Raw genomic sequence first — 21,096 nt, 5'->3', positions numbered from 1 at the left:
AGTTTTTATTCATTTTGAGGGACAGGGGCCTGGGGAAGGACAGAGAAAGAGGGAGAGAGAATCTCAAGCAGGCTCTGCACTGTCAGTGGGGAGCCCAGTGTGGGATGTGAGCCCATGAACTGTGAGATGATGATCTGAGCTGAAATCAAGAGTCAGACACTTAACCACCTGAGCCACCCAGATACTCCAGTGCTCCTTTTTGCTAAGACCGATCTCTGCATCTGTGCTTCTGATGACATATCCTTCCTTTCTTTTCCAAGCCTTTGTTAATTATCCTTCAATTTTCCCCTTGATTTGAATTTTTATTCTCTTGTTTTATCTTTTGTTAAAGAGAAATAAAATCATTCCATGAGACTTGTTAAAGAGCAATAAGGCAGACTTTATTCAGGACCACAGCTATAGGTGTAGGGACCACTGCAAAGGGGTTCTGTAGTTGGAAAAAGAGATTGGACTCAACTCTAAATAGAACAAGGAAAAGTAGGAATTTATAGCCAAAGACTAGGATGGGGGTCAGTGAATGTAAAATTACTGAGAGGAAACTCAGGGGCAAAGGGAATATGATCTAACAGAAATCTTGATTATGGCAGGTCAGGGTGATCAGACACTACCTGAGAGATGGTGGAGCGTGAGGAACCCAATCAGATATTGAGGGTGATCAGATAGTAAGGATAAAGAATTCTGACTAAACTGAATTAGCAGGATTCTTCCTAAAATTGGATAATGAAGAGATGAACGTGGAAGCACAGAAGTTAGGGCCTAGTTGAGAAAAATGTTCAGAAGACTCTGAGTAGAGTTTGGTCATGGAGAGATTCTTTGTCACTTTCTTTCTGTATTCCTGCCCAGGTTTCTCTTTTTCTTAAATAAGAAACTGAAAAAAACACCCAAACCTTTCCTTGACCTTACCATATTGCTGCTTGCTCAATCTCAGGCTTTTTCTCCTCTTTTTCACCATTAGATTGTTTGAAAAAAGGAAGAGCCTATGCATACTGCTTTACTAAATACTCTTTTAACTTTTGTTTCTTATGCTATTGAAGCATCTCTCTTAAACTTCATTGTTATCTTTCTAATAACCAAATCATATGGTACCCCCATCTTTATCTTTCTGTGTTTGTCAGCAACATTTGCTATTTTTGACTATCTTTTCTTTCTTAAACCCTTTTCTTCTGTTGATCTTTGTGACTTAATACCCACCCACCCTAATGGAACAGGGACCTGTCTTACCCAATGCCATTTTAATTCAGCTGTTGGCCAGCCTACCATAAATATGTGTGTGATGCCAACCAGGACCAGAAAGAAATGCCTAAACAAACCCAGCTAATATCAGCAGAACTGCTTTGCTAACTAGTAGATTCCAGAGCAGTTATAAATGGTTATTGTTTTAAGCCACCGAGTTTTAGGATGGTTTGTTATGCATCATTATTGTGGCAGTGGACGACTGATAGAGCACAAGAACAAGACCTGAAGGGAATTATCAAAAAATATTATAGAAAATTTTCTAGTTCTGTAGGATACAAGTCTCTAGACTGAAAAGTTTCCCCAGGTATCCAGCATAAGGAATGAGAAAAGATCACAAAGCCTGAAATTTAAGAATATTATGGATTAAAATAAAATTCTTTTGTATAAAACAAAAGAAAACATGAAAACAAATCATATAGAGATGAATGATAATCAGAATTATATCAAACTTTTAACAGCAGCACTGGAATATAGAGGACAGTGTTGCAATGCTTTTAAAATTGTAAGGGAAAAATCACTTTCAGCTTATATTTCTCTATTTAGCCAAACTATTGATGAGGTAGTATAGAATAAAGAAGTTCTAAGACACAGAAAGATTAAAACATTTATGCCTTATGTGTCCCTTTGTAGAAAGCTTTTGGAAGATGAACTTGCATAAAACTCGGGTGGAAATCAATAAAAAGAAAGACATAGGATGCAGAAAACAAAGGATTTAATGTATGAGGACCGAGAAAAGAGGTTCCTTGGGAATAGTTCTTCAGTAGGCTTAGAGAGCACCCAGTCCAGATTGGAGAAAAAGGATAGAGGACTATGAGAAGGATTTGGGAGGAACAGTGAAGTGCTTGGTAGGTTTGAAGGTTTGGAAAAAAATGACCATTGACAAATGTGTTAGACTGGGATAAAAACAGTGATAGGTAAGTGGAAAACTAAGCAGAAAAATATCAGATATTTTTATAAGTATGGAAATGTCACATTACATTATCTGGCTCAGGAATAAAGAATATTTATGTAGTCAATGGTATAAACACTGACTACTGATTTAAACATATATTTGTATTGAGAGAAACAGTATGTATGTGTGTGGGGGGAGTGGGGAAGAAGGCTGATGGTGTAAGAGAGTAATATTCTCCATTACTATAAAGGGAATTAAAATTATAATATTGGAAATTGAGCAATTGAGAAATATCCATACAAGCTTTATATTTAGACCAGAGCAAACTACTAAAAGAATCCTATGAGGTATAGCACTAGAGCAAATGACGTATTTTTTCAGTTAGGGGATAGAAAGTAAATGTTTTAGGTTTTATGAGCCATATGATTTTTGCTGTTGTAGGGTGAAAGCAGTCAATTGACAATTCATGAATGACTGGACATGGCTGTGTTCCAGAACGTTACAAAAACAGATGGCAGGTTCTCTGGGTTCTGTCCTAGTTTGTGGCAACATGGTTAAATGTGCCAAGAAAGTTGGAATCGTAGGTTAATATAGGACCTATTATGGTGCTTATGTCAGGAAAATGGTGATGAAAATTGAAATAAGCCAGCATGCCTAGTATACTGACTCCTTCTGTGGCAAAACCAAGATGAAGAGATGAGCTACGGGGATCTGACACTGTGGTTCCTGCATGAAAGCGGTAGCTGGTGGTGCCTGGACTCACAACACCATGCCTACTTGCGCAGTAAAGTTTACCATCAGAAGACTGAAAGAATTGAAAAACCAGTAAAAGCCCCACCCTTTGAAACAGTGCTAGCCTATAGTAAATGGATTAATTTATTTAACAAAAAGAACAAAACCCGATGGTGGGTTGGATTTGGGCTTATGACATAGTTTGTTAACCTTATGACTAAAGGGCAAAAGGAAGTAAATAGGGATAATTTTCTCTTCCTGATTCAAGTTCATTTTTTGTTTTTTTTTTTTTAAATTTTTTTTTTCAACGTTTTTTATTTATTTTTGGGACAGAGAGAGACAGAGCATGAACGGGGGAGGGGCAGAGAGAGAGGGAGACACACAGAATTGGAAACAGGCTCCAGGCTCCGAGCCATCAGCCCAGAGCCTGACGCGGGGCTCGAACTCACAGACCGCGAGATCGTGACCTGGCTGAAGTCGGACGCTTAACCGACTGCGCCACCCAGGCGCCCCTCAAGTTCATTTTTTGAACTTCCCTACCTTTCCCCCCCATTAACTGCAGAGTATAGAGTAATTTTCTATATTGCCCTTCACATCAGTGTCCAATTTAATGTTTATTTGTAAAGAGCTTGTGCTTTAGATTATCCAACTATTTACCATCTCCAAATGTTGACCCAGATTTCTTTCTGTGCCTTATGCTTTTTCCTTTGGAATTACTCTCCTTACTTTACCTCTCAGCTTTTCAGAAGTGTATGTATCTTTCTGAGTTCCATCTGAAATAGCTGCTTCTCTAAGAAACGGTTACAGTTTCTTTCCACCTTACTGTAAACCCTTGTCCAGGTAGCCAACCAGAGATGATTTAATCCCTCATTTGGTAGAGATTGAGTTTTGGGGTCAGTCAGTCCTGAATTTGAATTTATAATCTACATATATACTTGCTGTATGACCTTGAAAAAAATGTATTTAACCTTTCTGAACTTTTTTTTCTTATCTGTAAATATTTCGTATGGTTCTTTATAAGTTAAAGTGGTTTAATATTGTTTTCCTCCTTTTACTTTTAACCCTTATCCCTCATCCCTTATCAACTTGAACTCAGATTATATCTTCCTCATCTTAAATAATCCTGAAGCAGTTCTCAACAAGCATTTATTTGATTGAATTGAATTAGGAAGGAAATGTCTTAGTGTTAATTCTTAGCTGAAGAGTTCTGATTTTATGATAAAATTAGAGAAATTTTGTATTCTACAGTTTGCTGGTTCCCTAATTTTTCTTACATGGTCTATTTTTATTAGTTCACTTCTGTTTTCTACCACATTGCAAAGGAGGTGCAGTGTTACAGAAGGGAATACAGTGGCTTGATTTTTCCTTTGATGGGAACTAAGCCATATGTTTGTATTGAGTCAGCTACTCCAGACTCTGAATTCCCAATCAGATGGTCAGCAGTGTTTAATTGAATTCCCAATATGTGCAAGGCAACACTGGGTGCTGTCACTCTAGGGAGGTGTAACCATCTGGAAGAACTTTTTCAAAGAACCCAGAATATGAGAATATGTCTCTTTGTATCTAAATTAAAATGATACTAAATTTGGCAAAGTAAATAGCTGGCATAAGTGCTGTCTTTTGCGTCCCACTCTCCCCTTTTATCATTCTTTCAATCTCCAAGAAAAGGCATCCTCCTTTTTTGCTATGGTGAGGCTAGTGTACATTTTCCTTGATTTCTTTCCTTCCTCATTATTGTAATTCGTGTAATACAGGATTCTGATGTTTATTTCAACGTTTTTTGTTTTTTTTTTTTTTTTTTTTTTTTTTTTTTTTTTTTTTTGGGACAGAGAGAGACAGAGCATGAACGGGGGAGGGTCAGAAAGAGAGGGAGACACAGAATCGGAAACAGGCTCCAGGCTCCGAGCCATCAGCCCAGAGCCTGACGCGGGGCTCGAACTCACGGACAGCAAGATCGTGACCTGGCTGAAGTCGGACGCTTAACCGACTGCGCCACCCAGGCGCCCCAGGATTCTGATGTTTAAAATCTTCAAGATCTTTTAGCTTTTGCATCCTTTTCTAACTTTAAATATGTATATATGATAGGAAGAATCCTAAAATGCCCTCGTAAGATTTCCTTCCATAATCCCTAGGACTGTGCATATGCTGGATGTTACTTCCTTGATTGTTACATTATATACCAAAAGGGAGGGATTTTGAGTATAATTAAGGTTACTGATCAATTGACCTTAAAATAGGGAGATTATCTAGATAGGCCTAATATAGTCACATGAGCCCTTTAATAGAATGTTTTTCAATTGGTAGTAGAAAGGGAAGCCAGAGATTTAAACATGAAAAGCATCCATTGTATTGTTGCTGGCTTGAAGATGGAGGGGCATATGTACAAGTGTGGGAGAGCAGCCTCTAGGAGTTGAGAGCAACCTCCAGCTAATTTACAGCAAGGGAATGGCTGGATATAGTCCAAATTAGCAAGGAAGTGGATCCTCCCCCAGTGCCTTCAGTTGAGAGCTCAGCCGAGTCAGCACCTGGATTTTGTGCTTGGGAGATTCTAAGCAGAGAACCCAGCTAAGCCCACATGGACTTTTGACCTACAAAATAGATAATAAGTTTGTGGTAATTTGGTACCTAGCCATGAGAAACTAATACAGCATTGGTCTTACTTATTAAGAGTTGAGTTCCATTCCCTGCCCCACTAGTTGTCCTATTTGTTTCTTCTTTTCATCGTTAAACTTCTTAATTAACTTATCTAAACTTACTGTCTCATCTGTGTGCAACTTATGCTTTTCTCAGTTCCCATGCATCTGTCCCAATAGTGTCCAAAAATAACTTTCTGATGAACTTCTTCCTTACTAAACCCAAGGACTACTCCATTTGGTGTTTTGTATTGATTTTCTTTCTTGAAATTAGTACTTTTTGTAATACTTTTTGATTCTATTTTTTTCCCCTCTTTTCTTCTGTCTCCTCTGTTGTCTTCATAGATCTTGTTGACCAGTATTGGAATTGAATTTAGGAGCTATTGTAAGGAACCAGCAGAAATGAATAAAGCAACAAGAATTTGAATAAAAATGTTAGGACAGTCCAATAATTTTCATGGTGTCTTTGTTAGCATAAGGCTTTTCCTAAGGAGCCAGATGTGCTCTGTAGACATTGTATAGGTGTTATACCAGTTACCTATTACCACAATAATGCTTCCTAACAAGCTACCCCCAAACTCATGTTTGTATGTTGTATTAAAAACATAATCATTTATCATTCTTGCATCTACTCATTTAGGCTGAGCTCAGTCAGCCGGGGGGTTTAGGCTTGGTGGCTAGGTGGATCTTATTCTCATTGCAAGTTATTGAAATACCAGTTGGCTGTGCTAGTACTGGTAAGACTTTACATGTTTCTGTCCTCCTTGGTGGAGTGATCTAGCCAAAGCATACTTTTCTCATGCCCATGACAGAGGTGCCAGAGGGCAAGTGGAAACATGTCAGAGCTTTTTAAGGCATAGCCTTGGAACTGGCATATACTGTCATCTCTGCCTCATTCTGTTAGCTCGAGCAAGTCACATGGCCAAACCACAAATTAGGGGGTGGGAGAATATATGCTACTATAGACTGAATTGTGTGCCCCCGCCCTTGCCCCCCATTCCTATGTTGAAGACCTAATCCCCAGTGTAATGGTATTTGGAGATGGGGACTTTGGAAACATTTTTTAATGTTTATTTTTTGAGAGAGAGAGAGAGAGAGAGAGAGAGAGCGCGCGCGCGCGCGCCAGGGGAGGGGCAGAGAGAGAGGGGGACAGAGGATACAAGCAGGCTCTGCACCGACAGCAGTGACAGCAGTGTGGGGCTTGAACTCACGAACTGCAAGATCATGACCTGAGCCGAAGTTGGACACTCAACTGACTGAGCCACCCAGGTACCCCGGTGATGGGGCATTTGGTAGATAATTAGGTTTGGATATGATCTTAAAGGGGTGCTCTCATAATGGGATTAGTACCCTTACATGGACAGGCACCAGAGGGCTGGCTGGTTGACAGGAGCTCACTTGCCTTCTCCCCTACCCTTGCCATATGAGGACACAGCAAGAGGGTGGCCCTTTGAAAGCCAGGAAGGGAGCTCTTACTAGGACCTGTCATCCTGATCTTGGACTGCTAGCCTCCAAAACTGAGAAAATAAATTTCTGTTATTTAAGGCACCCAGTCTATGGTATTTTGTTATGGTAGCCCAAGTCGATTAATATACGCTCCATCATATTAGGAGGAGGAACTGCAAAAGATGCACATCTGAAAAAGGTCACTGATGTAGGGAAAGATGGAGAACTGTCACAAAAAATGCCATCTGTCAAAGGCATTGAGTAGTATTTCACATTCTCTTCTCCCCACTCAGAGTAAGCCTCTCTACTCTACTCTTTATAACCTTTAGAAATATTGTCTGTATTCTATAGTAATCATTATAGGTTAGGTGATCATGCCGTAACAAGTAACCCTCAGCTGTCTCAATGACTTGACACAACCAGAGTTTATTTCTCTCTTGCGAATTTACTATGGATCTGGGTTCTTTATGGTACCTTCTTCCAGGTGTTGGTTTAGCATTCTGCAGTGCCTTTGTCCATGGCACCTCCTCCACATTAACAGGCTATTACCATGGCAGGATTGGAGGACTGGACAGCAACAGTTAAATGCTTTGGTCCTAAAGTTACACATTTTTATTCCTGTGTACCCAGAAGTAGAGGAGACCTATGTATTGGTGAACATTAATTATGACTTACTCTCACCTCCCCCTGCCCACAGACCTCATTTTCCTCTTCTGGGTTGCATTTCCTCCTTCAATAGGGAAGGTGTGCTAGATGACTTTCTCCTCAGACATTCTGTAGTAACAGAATGCCAACAGTCTTTGCCATGCTGCTTTGGTGCTCTAGATCAAGTGCCCAGCACTTTCCCAAAGTCACCCTACTTTATTAGAAATATCTGTGAGGCATCCTTAGCCTCAAATTAGTTTTCTAAGATCATTTACTATTTCAACTTCAGTCCAAATTGATACCTCAGTATTCCTTAGACATGACCTTAGCCTTAACCTCATATTGTTTTTATCCTTGTCCACTCTGCTGTAGCCACACTGGCCATTTTATCTCCCTCAAATATGGCAAACTTTTTCCTCCCACAGGGCCTTTGCATTTGTTATTTCCTTTGGCTTGTTCTTCCTTATTCTGGTTCTGTCTCATTACTCTCTTCTCACATGGAAGAATGTTATCACCTCAGAATGGCTTTTCTGCCTTATCTAGAGTACCCCTCCTGCCACCAGTCACCACAGCATATTACCTTCATGTCATTTAGTGCTATCAGAAATAATTTTGTATATTTATTTGTGTTTATTTTCTGTTCTTCCAAGTTAGAATTTAAACCCTCTGAAGATAGGGACTTTGCCTGTTTTCATTGCTCAATGCCTAGCACTTAGAACAATGTTTGACACATAATAATCCCTGAATAAAATTTGCTGCTGAATTGATGCTTGTTCCTCAGCATTTGGTCTCATTACTTCCTTTGCCTGGCTACCTATTCCACCCCATTTCCTTTTAAGCATGCCTAAATGGTATGAGTTCTTCAAGGTCAGCTTAAAGACCACGTCATGAGTTTTTCACTTATTCGTGTCTCCAGTTACTTCCTAGTAAGAAGGCATCCTTTACCTCCATTGAATATCCATTAAAAATATTTTCAGGTATCATTCTCAAAGGACTACAGTATTTTTTAGATTCATTGTGTATCTTAATCTCACAACAACCCAGTGATGAATTCCTCGTAGATGAAGATGCTTGGACAGGCCCTGTAGCTTGTAAGAAATCCTGTCATGACTGGAAGCCATGTGTCTTGCTTTGAATCCAGCATCCATTCCTCCATATCACAAGTGATGTTCATTTACTTCCTACATGTTGTTTAAACACAAATAAAATAAACTGTGGTCCCTGTCCCAGTAGGAGCAACATCACATTGTGTCTAGTTCTCTCCTTTCGTGTCTGGGTGTCTTAGAGGTGGCATGTACCAAGTGTTGCAGGAACCCTGAGGAGGCAGCATCTGAGGGCCAATGAGCAGTGGGAAGGGGACCTGCAGTGACTTCCCAGAGGACGTACTTAATAAGTCTAGTTTTTTTTTTAATTTTGTTTTTATTTTTTTAAAATTTACATCCAAATTAGTTAGCATATAGTGAAACAATGATTTCAGGAGTAGATACCTTAATGCCCCTTATCCATTTAGCCCATCCCCCCTCCCATAACCCCTCCATTTACCCTCAGTTTGTTCTCCATATTTATGGGTCTCTTCTGTTTTGTCCCCCTCCCTGTTTTATATTATTTTTGTTTCCCTTCCCTTATGTTAATCTGTTTTGTCTCTTAAAGTCTTCATAAGAGTGAAGTCATATGATTTTTGTCTTTCTCTGAGTGACTAATTTCACTTATCATAATACCCTCCAGTTCCATCCACGTAGTTGAAAATGGCAAGATTTCATTCTTTTTGATTGCCGAGTAATACTCCATTGTGTGTGTGTGTGTGTGTGTGTGTGTGTGTGTGTGTGTGTGTATACTACATCTTCTTTATCCATTCATCCATCGATGGACATTTGGGCTCTTTCCATACTTTGGCTATTGTTGATAGTGCTGCTATAAACATTGGGGTGCATGTGTCCCTTCAAAACAGCACACCTGTATCCCGTGGATAAATGCCTAGTAGTGCAAATGCTGGGTCGCAGGGTAGTTCTATTTTTAGTTATTTGAGGAACCTCCATACTGTTTTCCAGAGGGGCTGCACCAGCTTGCATTGCCACCAGCAATGCAAAGAGATCCTCTTTTTCCGCATCCTCACCAACATCTGTTGTTGCCTGAGTTGTTAATGTTAGCCATTCTGACAGGTATAAGGTGGTATCTCCTTGTGGTTTTGATTTGTATTTCCCTGATGATGAGTGATGTTGGCATTTTTTCATGTGTTGGTTGGCCATCTGGATGTCTTCCTTGGAGAAGTGTCTATTCATGTCTTTTGCCCATTTCTTCACTGGATTATTTGTTTTTTGGGTGTTGAGTTTGATAAGTTCTTTATAGATTTTGGATACTAACCCTTTATCTGATATGTCATTTGCAAATATCTTCTCCCATTCTGTCGGTTGCCTTTTAGTTTTTCTGATTGTTTCCTTCTCTGTGCAGGAGCTTTTTATTTTGATGAGGTCCCAATAGTTCATTTTTGCTTTTGTTTTCCTTGCCTCTGGAGATGTGTTGAGTAAGGAGTTGCTGCGGCCAAGGTCAAAGAGGTTTTTGCCTGCTTTCTCCTTGAGGATTTAGATGGGTTCCTGTCTTACATTTAGGTCTTTCATCCATTTTGAGTTTATTTTTGTGTCTGGTGTAAGAAAGTGGTCCAAGTTCATTTTTCTGCATGTCGCTGTCCAGTTTTCCCAGCTCTACTTGCTGAAGAGACTGTCTTTATTCCATTGGATATTCTTTCCTGCTTTGTCAAAGATTAGTTGGCCATATGTTTGTGGGTCCATTTCTGGGTTTTCTATTCTGTTCCATTGATCTGGGTGTCTGTTCTTGTGCCAATAAGTCTAGTTTTGAAGGAAGACAATTCAGTGAGGCTGAGGAAAAGATAGAAATTCTAGACTGAGCCACAGGAACAAACTTGCAGAAAGGATAATCCCCAGGGCTAAGAATTCTCTTATTAAGGTGGTTGCGGTTGAAGTCATAGGCAACTCTCACTTGATTCTGGAGCACGGAGAGCAGGTGAAGTCTGATGCTTCTCAGAGGGGGAGCACCCTACTGCTCCAAGACTAGGGATTCAAGGATTGGTGAAGACAAAACCAGCTTGGGAGCAAAGGGTGAAAGGTCAAGAAAGGATGACCAAAGAGGGGGCATTTTTAGGTTGAAAGTTTAGAACCATGGACATCTAAAGCCAGAAGAGTGTAGAGAGGATTCAGTCTAGAGTTTGCACTGGGCATGCCTTATTGTATGCTACATTTTTACAACAATTTTGTGCCTATAGTGGTATCAAATTTGTAATTAGAATGCTGTCCCTTGCAATTATCAAAAAGCTCTACTTAAATGGCCTTAAACAAAAAAGGGGATTTATTGGATCATGTAACTTAAAGACCAAAGAAAGGATGGGTTTCAGATGTAGTTGACCAGAGCTTTATTATTTTTCTTTCGTGATTCTCTCACCTCTGTCCTCTTTGATGTTGCCTTCATAATAAGCTGGCTTTTTGGTAGCAAAATGGCTGCTGCTTTTTCAAACCTCCCCTCAGTGTATCTTGCCACTCAGAAATGCCCCTTTTCCCATTAAATCAAGTCCTGGTTTCCTTCTGATAGGATTAACTAGGGTTCTGTGCCCATTCCTGAATCAAGTATCCTGATAAGGCAGATAATGATTATGGTGGTTCTTGAGGCTATTCAAGATTAACATCTCCTTTTGCTAGTGTTAATTCTATCCAGTTAATTTGCTAGTTAATTCTGTCCAGGTTGCTTGGCTGCTATACAACAGAAAGAATGGAATGGATGTTAGGGTGGCATTTTCCATTTCCTCTGGAAGGACTGTTTCTTGTTCTCCAGTGTATATTCTCCAGTTTCAAGTTCATGATGGATACTCAATAAATATATATTGAATGAATAAATCAAATATTTTATGTATTTTTTTGTCTTTTTACCAGCGTTTCTTGTTTCCTTTCTCTAGTTCTTTCCTGTTCTAAAAACAGTGCTTTTATTTTTTGCCCACTTAATCCTTTCCCTCCTGCTAATGACATGTAACTCATGTAATCGTTCTGCATCCAAACAAAATCATTCTCCTTCTGCTATTCCTATCAAACTACTGTCCCATCACTTTCTTTCTTTCTTTCCTTTTCTTCATTGTCAGACTCCCACCATTTTCTTTTTCTTCACGGTCAGACTTCAAGAGAGTGGTTTGCTCTAGCTGTCTTTTCTGCCTCATTATTCACTGATACCTCAACTTCTTGGAAACAGAATTTTTCCTTATCACTCTGCTACTCTCTCAAATGTCACTAATGCATTTGTTTTGTTCCCAAATCCAGTGATCTTTTTTTCTCAGTCCTAATTTTCCATGATTTCTTTGCTGCACCTAGTATTGTTGATGATCCGTGCCTCTGGAAACAGTTCCCCTAATCTTGATGGTCCTTCTCCTTCTGCCTCTCTGATTGCTGTCTTTTTGTCTTAGTTTGGTTTGATTTACTGATAATTCTTCCTCTTTTTAAATTTTCTGTGCCTTCCCCCATCTTTTTAATGTAGATAGCTGCTAAGTTTCTACCTGTAACATCCTTTCTTATCTTTTCTAGCTTTGAACTTCAGCTCTCATGTTTATGCTAGATGTTTCCCACACTGTAAGACCTTACCTCTGTTCTCTTTTTCAGTCTTGAGTTTGTAACTGCCAGCTAAACATTTCTACTTGGATATCCTCTACAGTATGTCAAAAACTGCCCATATTTTCTTCCCTGCCTACCTTTTTCTGCTCTATTCTCTGAATGGTGTTCCATTCTCTTAGTCATCTAGACTAAAAATTTAAAGAGTCTTTGACTTCTGTTCTTCATTCATTGTATTTTCGGTCAGTTTTCCCTACTGGAACAATTAAGGGAAACTATCAGCTCTTTGAGATAAAGGGCTATGGCTTATTTTTATTTCCTGTCTCCAGCTCCTAGCATGGTGTCTGGTAGGTACACAGTAGGTGCTCAAAAGGTGTTGGTCAGATGGGCTGATTTCACCCATGTAGTATCTCTATGGTTATTACTATTGTTACTTTTTATTCCCACTGCTTTTTAAAATTCCATGGGGCGCCTGGGTGGCTCAGTCGGTTAAGCGTCCGACTTCGGCTCAGGTCACGATCTCACGGTATGTGAGTTCGAGCCCTGCGTCGGGCTCTGTGCTGACAGCTCAGAGCCTGGAGCCTGTTTCAGATTCTGTGTCTCCCTCTCTCTCTGACCCTCCCCCATTCATGCTCTGTCTCTCTCTGTCTCAAAAATAAATAAACGTTAAAAAAAAAATTAAAAAAAAAACATAAATAAAATTCCAGTTTAAGTCCTTGTTATTTTTGATCTGGACTCCTATAATGATCTTGTGATTGCCTTTGTTGTCTCTTTTTCTAATCTACTGTAAGTATTGCTTTTAGATATACTTTCTAAAGCACAGACCCAGTAATGTCACTGCACTCCTGAAAAACTTCAATGAGTCCTTATTAACAACCAAATAAAGTACAAATTTCTCAGTTTGCTTTTCAGGGACTTCTGCGGTTTGGCCCTAAATAATCTTTTCATCTTCATATCCCTTTCTTCTTTATTTTCTAGACAAATTGTTACTTTCCTGCCTCTGTTACTCATTTATTAAAACAGATATTTTCTGAATATCTACCATGTACCAGATGCTTTGCTAGAAACTGTAGAGAATTGAAAAATTGAAAAGTGCCCTTTCAGAACTTGAAGTCTATTTGGGGACAGAGACATCAAATAAGTAATTACACATATAACTATTTCACTGCAAGGCTGTTTAAAAAAAAAAGCATTCATTCATTCATTCATTCATGGTCGAAAGGCGTAATGTTAATGTCCAAGAAGGTAAAACAATCACCTCTGCAGCAGCAGGTCATTAACAACTGGTAATACATAGAGGTCAACAGCACCAGAGTTCAAAAAATTATCAACATAATTGAGGATCTCTCCACTATAGGATGGGGAGTTGTATTCACATTACCAACAATAGTCACTCCAAGAAATGCAAGCAGTCTCATCCACCCTCATTCAGGGGGTAGGTCAACTATATTTGTCATGTAGATCAGCTACATTGTCACTGGAGACTGGAATCCAGCCATCCTCTCGGATATGTAGAGGTTGACTGCACCTCCTGAGTAGACATCTGTCTAGGTGGCTTGGTTGATGGCTCGATGGGCCAGATCATAGACCTGTTCCACCTCTAGGTCAGGAGGAACCCCGATCCATGACCTGATAAGCATACAGAGCTAGAACCTACAGAGAAGGTGGATCCCAAGATCCAGTTTCCTTTACTGTTCACATAGTAGAGGCCAGGGCCTCTCTTATCCCAGCCACAGATTAGGGTGCCCATGGACAGTCCCATGCCTTTATACTGATATATCATCTTTACAAGCAGCTTGAAGGCAGCTGTTACTGAGATACATTCCTTGTTTTGAAGCTCATAGATTCAACATTGCTGAGCCAATAGGTACTCCCAGAAGCTGCATGCTCAGCAGGTAGGGACTGGTCTCTATAACCTTCCTTACTGCCTGGGAGGCTGTATAGGTACCCACTGTGGCCTGAGAATCTGCTGCAACAGTGACTGCATGTTGAAACTTGAAGGCCAGAGTGGTGGTTCCATTATAGCATTTGTATTCTTGGCTCTTTTAGGGTACTCCAGTGGGGCATGGCCAGGCTCAGGCCATTGCTGGGACTCCCTCCCTTTTTTTTTTCCTACCATAATGCTGCATATTCTGTGCTGTTTTTTAAAACCCAACTCAAATGTCCTTTCTTTGGTGACGCCTTTCCTTATCTCAGCTGGAATTCATTCTCCAACTTCTGATTGCACTTTATATCCTCTCATGATTCACCTCACTTTTTGCTTTGTATTATTATATGTGAATATTCTTCCTCTTACAAGCTATTTTAACAGTGTGGAATTTGAAACACTTAAAAAAATTTGTTTTTAAATGTTTTTATTTATTTTTGAGACAGAGAGAGAGCGAGAGAGAGCATGAGCAGGGGAGGGGCAGAGAGAGAGGGAGACAGAATCCAAAGCAGGCTCCAGGCTCTGAGCTGTCAGCACAGAGCCTGACGCAGGGCTTGAACTCATGGACTGTGAGATCATGACCTGAGCTGAAGTCGGGCGCTTAACTGACTGAGCCACCCAGGCACCCCAAATTTGAAACACTTTAAGTCACTCTTGAGTATCTCAGTATATTTCTTATAGCAAGTTGGATGAATTAAATAAGTTGTATTGTGGGTCAGTTTTCCCACGTGTTTAATCCAAGAATCACTTTTTATTTTTTTAGGAATTATTAAACTTATTTGGCACACAGCTAGTTAGAAAATTAAATTCCAGTTAAGTTTGCCAATAATTATAACTTTTGGGTATTTACTGAATTTTAAACAGATGATTTTTTTAAAAATTTACTACATAATCTTATTTTAATCTCCACAATAGACCTATCAACTAGATTTGGGAATTTTATTAATGTAGATTGCTGCAGTGTGGGGAGGACAGAAGAATACAATTTATTTTATTTTATTTTTTACATTTATTTAATTTTGAGAAACAGAGTGAGACACAATGTGAGCAGGGGAGGAGCAGAGAGAGAAAGAGACACAGAATCTGAAGCAGGCTCCAGGCTCTGAGCAAGCGGTCAGCACAGAGCCTGATGCGGGGCTTGAACCCATGAACTGTGAGATCATGACCTGAGCTGAAGTCAGACGCTCAACTGACTGTGCCACCCAGGCGCCCCCAGAAGAATACAATTTAAACATAACATATAATAAGAAAATAAGAGTAGTCTTTTTTGAGACACAGTTCTTGAGTTTATCAATTTGGCTGAATTTGTCTGCTAGATTTTTTGCTTCTACATTTTGATAACCCACATCTAATTTTAGTTTCTTTATGGTATCCTGCTGATTTTCTCATATAGAAGTAGGGAGAACTCATTTATTTAGTGATGTTAATAACAACTGTGCTAACAATCAAGTATGCTTTAAATTGTCATACTTGTAACATGCAATTCTGACTACATATACTGTGTCTTTTCTTTTTGATTCTTGTAATAAAAACCATAGACAGTGGAAAGCATTGTTATGACTATGCCAAAAGGGCATTAGTTTTTGCATGGAACTGACCCCTGTAACCTACAACTTTGATCTCATTAGCAGTATGTGATTACCATTCATCTAAATGGACTACATAGATGGGCCAAATACAGTTCACATTTTCATTCTTTTACCTAACTCCAGACTATATAAATGTTGAGTCTCAAACAGATAGTTAAGGGATAATTATATTTTGATGTATATTTATAAAACTCAAACCTATGAGATTGTTTCATGTAAATTTGGTAGGGCAGCAACATAAATTCTTTAAGTCCTGTTTACTTTCAGCTTCATGTAAATGGTTTGGATATCGTGTGTACCACCCAAACTTGGCAGTAATGTAGTCATTAGTTTATTGCTGCTCTGTGCACACCTGCATTTTGACTGTCATGGTATTTGATATCACCAAGGGGCAAAGGAGGTCCAGTGGGAATGTTTTCTTTCTGTTTTATGTAGGTCATGGCACTTTTGCTCTCTGTACTGTTTCTGTGCCATTAGAATGGTGAGCTGGTTTGCAGGATATTTAAACAATTTTTAATGAGGTACAGCATATAGTGAAGTGAAGTACACAAATCTTGGGTACAGCTCTGTGAACCCAGGTCAAGATGGAGAACATTTCCAATACCCTAGAAGGCTGCCTTATACCCTTTCCCAGTCAATGGGCAGCCCTTGAGAGGTAATTACTGTTGTGGCTTTTATCTTCATATTAGTTTTGACTTAGTTTGTTTTTGAAATTCATATAAATGGAATGCAATTATACTAACTAGCCTTTTTTGTTTAGCTTGTTTTACTGATTTTATTTCTGAGGTTCATGCATGCTGCTGCAAATTGTAGTAGTACTTTTTAATTGTTGTGTAGTTTTATTGTATAAATATACCACAATTTATCCATTCTACTGTTGGTGAACAACTGGATTGTTTCTAATTTTTGGTTCTTATGAATAGTGTTTCCATGATCATTCTTGCACACATGTTTTGGGTGTGTATGTGTATATACTTTTGTATATGTACATAGATATGCATTTTGTTTGGCATAAATGTAGAAGTGGAATTTCTGGGTTACAAAGTGGGCATAATTTTAGTTTTGCCAAATGCTGCCATATAGTTTTCCAGAAAACTTTTTTACAAATTTACACTTTAAAGCAGCAATGTAGGAAAGTGTCAGTACTCCACATCTTTGCCTACATTTGATACTGTCAACCTTTTGAATATTTATTCTGGTGGGTGTGTCGTCATATCTCGTGTTTTAATTTGTATTTTCCCTGATGAATGATGATGTGGAGCACCTTTTCATATGCTTATTGGCCATTTGGATATCATCTTTTATGAAGTGCCATGTCATACCTGTTTCAGTTATTTATTGTTGCTTAAGCCAAAAACGGTTTATTATTATTTTTTACAACTCTATGGGTTGACTTGGAGGTTCCTTTCCTGGTTTTGTCTGAGCTGTCTTATGCAGCTGCATAGCTAGGGGTGGTCTCTTTGGGTTGGAAGGCCCAAGATGGCCTTACTCCCTTGTCTGTCAGTTGTGTTGGCTTTGGCTAGGGCACCTTGTTTTTGTTTTTTGTTTTTTCCTATGACCATAGTCTGGTAAGTAGTAGGGCTTCCTTATATGGTAGAATAGCGTTCTAAGAGGGTAAAAGTGGAAGGTGCAAGATCTCTTAAGACCTAGTCTTGGAAGTTATATAACCTCACTTCCACTGTATTTTTTTTTGATTAATGTGAGTTATGACCAGCCCACATTGGAGGAGCAGCTATGCCACATTGCAAAGGGGCAAATATACCGGAATAGGAATGATTTGTAGCTATATTTTACCACTTTTTCACAAAGTTTTTGATTATTTTTTATTGGATTATCTTATTGATTTATAGGAGTGTTTTATATATTCTGGATACCAATCCTTTGGCAGATAGGTGTATTGTGAATATCTTCTACCTATCAGTAGTTTGGTTTTCTGTTTTTTCATAATGTCTCTTGATGTATAGAAGTTTTTAATTTTAATAAAATCCAATCTGCTAGTCTTTAATTTCATGGTAGTACTTTGGTGTCTAATTTCACTAGAGCTTTAGTAATTAATTTTAAATAATAGTGCTTCTAGGACAAGAAAAATAATTATTATTATCTATAAAGCCATTTATTTTTTTCCCACTTATTTATTAAATTAGTAAACTATTGTAGGGTATTCATCAGGAAGTCAAGTACTTTTGAAATGTGTATTTAATGGAAAGTTGAGAGTTTGTTAGTTTCATGACTATTAACGAAAGTTAGTATGTTTGGGGTAGGTTTTTTATTTGATTACCTCATTCTGGGATGTAGACCTGGTTTAAATAGTAGATCTCAAAACAAATTTGAATCAGATATTTTCAAATTCCTTTCAACAGGCATAGAACTAGACTTATAAACAAAATCCTGTGCCTGTGGGAGCCAGGCATTAGCTATTCTTTAATTTTTAGGTAGCCTTTAAATTTTAATGTTTAGTCCTTTTTTAAAAAGTTTATTTATTTTGAGAAAGAGAGAGTGTGAGCGGGAGGGGTGTGCAGAGAGAGAGAGAGAGAGAGTTCTAAGCAGGCTCTGCACTGTCAGCATGGATGGAGCTCAATGTGGGGCTTAAATCCATGAATCATGAGATCATGGTCTGAGTCAAAACCAAGAGTTGGACACTTAACCAGCTGAATGATCCAGGCACCCCAGTGTTTAATCCTTTTAATATAAACTTTTTCCAGGAAAAGCTATCTCACTGAAACTCTTCCTTCAGAGAGGTCTTCCCCTCCCCATTCTCCTACAGTAGATTATTTGTACCTACCTATATTACTAACTTATTCTATTTTGTCTTGTTTGTTATTAGTTATTTCTAGTTTTTCTACCCTATAATAGTGTTATTCATGTAATACTTAACAAAATTATATGAGTGCTTATCATATACACTGAGTATTGGCATCACATTGGTTAATGAGAGAGATGTGATTCCTACCTGTAGAGGATGTAGAGTCTACAAGAGATAATGTAAATAAATTTGTAGCATAGCAAGTACTGTAACAGGGAAAGTAAAGAATGTTATAAGAATGCTTAGAAGGGTTCCCTACCCTATACTTGGTGTTAAAGTGAATACTTTTTGGAGGAAGTGACATCTCAGGTAAGACCACTCACCAGTTAAGCAATAAGGTAAATGGACTGGATCATGCAGGACCATGTAAATTTTATAAAAGGAACTTGACTTCTTTCCAAGAATAATGGGAAGCCACTGAAAGAGAGTGACATCATCATTCTTGTTTTGCTTACTATTGTTGTATGAGAAATTATGTAAAACTTAGAAGTTTAAAATGACTATTTTATATTGCTCATGTTTTTGTAGGTCAGTAATTTGTTACTGGACAGTAACTGGTCTGGGTGTTCCTCATTTAAGGCTTTGTCATTTAGTTGCAGTCAGATGTCAGCTGGTGCTAAAGCCATATAAAGATGTAAGTGGGCTGGATTTCTGATCTGGCTCACTCACATGGCTGGTAGTTGATCCTGGCTGTTGATGGACCATCAGTTTTGCTACTGACCAGATTCCCTACATGTGGCCTCTTCAGCATGATGTTTTTGGGGTAGTCAGACTTTTTACATGGTGGCAGGTTTTGCTCAGAGCAAATGTCTCAAGAGAATCAAACAAAAGCTTCATGGGCTTTTCTGACCAAACTTGGAAGTTATAATAGTGTCATTTTTGCTGCATTTTATTGTTAAAAGCTAGTCATTAAAATTGAGCTGGCTTCAAGGGGAATGGACATAGACCACACCTCTTGATGGGAGAGGTGTCAAAGAGGTGTTTAAAAGATACAGACATGTTTTAAAACCACCATGTCTTTCCACTGGCTACACATTATTTATAATTCTCTCAAATGCAAAATTTATTCCCTCCAAAGTCCTCTTCCATCTTAAAGGATTATTTATTCTGGCATGAGCTCAGGATGCTCTTATCTAAATCAACTCTATGTGCACATGAGTCTCCCAATGTGCCATCTTTCATATATGGTTTCTTTTGATATGAAGACCTGTGAACCAGAAAGATGTTATCTGTTCCCCACAGTAGTGATTTAGGGGTGGGACAACCACAGTAAACACCCCCATTCTAAAACGGGGGAAATGAGAGGTACAACATAGCAATCATGAGACCATTGCAATTTTGAAATCCAGCTGGGAAGATGTTGCCAGTTTTGTGATTAGTGTTCAGTACTTCCCATGAGAAATTGTTCTCCACTGGGGCACCTGGGTGGCTCAGTTGGTTAAGTGTCTGACTTTAGCTCAGGTCATGATCTCATGGTTCGTGGGTTCATGCCCTGCGATGGGCTCTGTGCTGACAGCTCAGAGTCTGTGTCTGTCTGTGCTGACAGCTTTAGGTTCTGTGTCTCTCTCTTCTCTCCATCCCTCCCCTGCTCTCACTCTGTTTCTCTCCCTTTCAAAAATAAACAAACATTAAAAAAAAAAAAAGAAAAAAAATGGTTTTCCATTGCTCTTGGTTCTGCCATTTGGGTTCTTGATGCTTGGTTTTGAATCATTCTTTCATTTCCTTAAGAAATGCTATATGTCTGCATTTGGGTAGCTTTCTTGGCCTGCTTCCTACCTATAGAAGTTTGGGTATCCAAAGGCTTCTTTTCATTTTGTACTTACTCCATCTATTTAAGTTTCAGCTGGGAATACCTTTGTTAATACAGTTCCCATAAGAGGTTTTTGCTTTTTTGGTGGATTTAAGTGGGGTTTACTCCATTAGGTAAAAGTCACAACCTCTTCAAGCCAGGCTGTCTTTATCTTGGGTTACTTGTGAGGCTGCTAAGGGACCTGGCCAATGCTACATGTTTTTGATTTTTGTTACATCACTTTTATACTAACCTTTTTTTCTGGTTGCTATTGCTGTCTACCTACCAAATTACCTAAAACAATTATTTAAAGTAACATTTTGTTTGACTCACATTTTTGTGATCGGGTAGTTGCAGTCAGATGTTGGCTATGGTCATCTGTATGGTTGTGGTCATTTGAAGGCTCAGCTGGATTAGTTGACCAAGATGACTTAAATAGCTGGCAGATGATGTTGGACAGTTGCTCAGCTGAGCAGTGCTTATATATGTTCTCTCCAATGTGGCAGTGTCAGAGTACCTGGATTTCTTATGGGACTCTAGAGCGAGTGTCTCAAAAGACTCAGAAAGAAGCTGTGTGGCTTTTTCTGACCTTGTCTCAGAAATCATACAGTGTCACCACTGCTGCATTCTCATGGTTATAAGCAACCTATTAAGGCTGACCCAGATTCAAGGGGAGAGCATATAGATCCTACTTCTCAATGGGAGGAGTTTGAAAGAATTTGCAAATATGTTTTAAAACATGTTAATTCCACGGTTACCATAATCATAGCATAAACTTATTGAATGGTGACAATGTATCAGAT

At 38.8% G+C, this 21,096-nt stretch overlaps 1 protein-coding gene and 2 pseudogenes across 9 annotated transcripts in view; 2 read left to right on the top strand and 1 right to left on the bottom strand.

Annotated features, from left to right (window-relative positions):
* Positions 1–21,096, top strand: part of ANKS1B (ankyrin repeat and sterile alpha motif domain containing 1B) — a 1,065,991-nt gene that overhangs the window by 32,095 nt on the left and 1,012,800 nt on the right. The gene's annotated exons all lie outside the window — the stretch shown is intronic.
* Positions 2,679–2,957, top strand: LOC102965801 (annotated as a pseudogene).
* LOC102959953 overlaps positions 13,626–21,096 on the bottom strand; it is a 45,478-nt pseudogene continuing 38,007 nt past the window's right edge.

The sequence above is a fragment of the Panthera tigris genome, chromosome B4, assembly GCF_018350195.1.
Source record: "Panthera tigris isolate Pti1 chromosome B4, P.tigris_Pti1_mat1.1, whole genome shotgun sequence".
NCBI lineage: Eukaryota > Metazoa > Chordata > Mammalia > Carnivora > Felidae > Panthera > Panthera tigris.
This window is presented reverse-complemented; position numbering and strand designations above follow the sequence as displayed.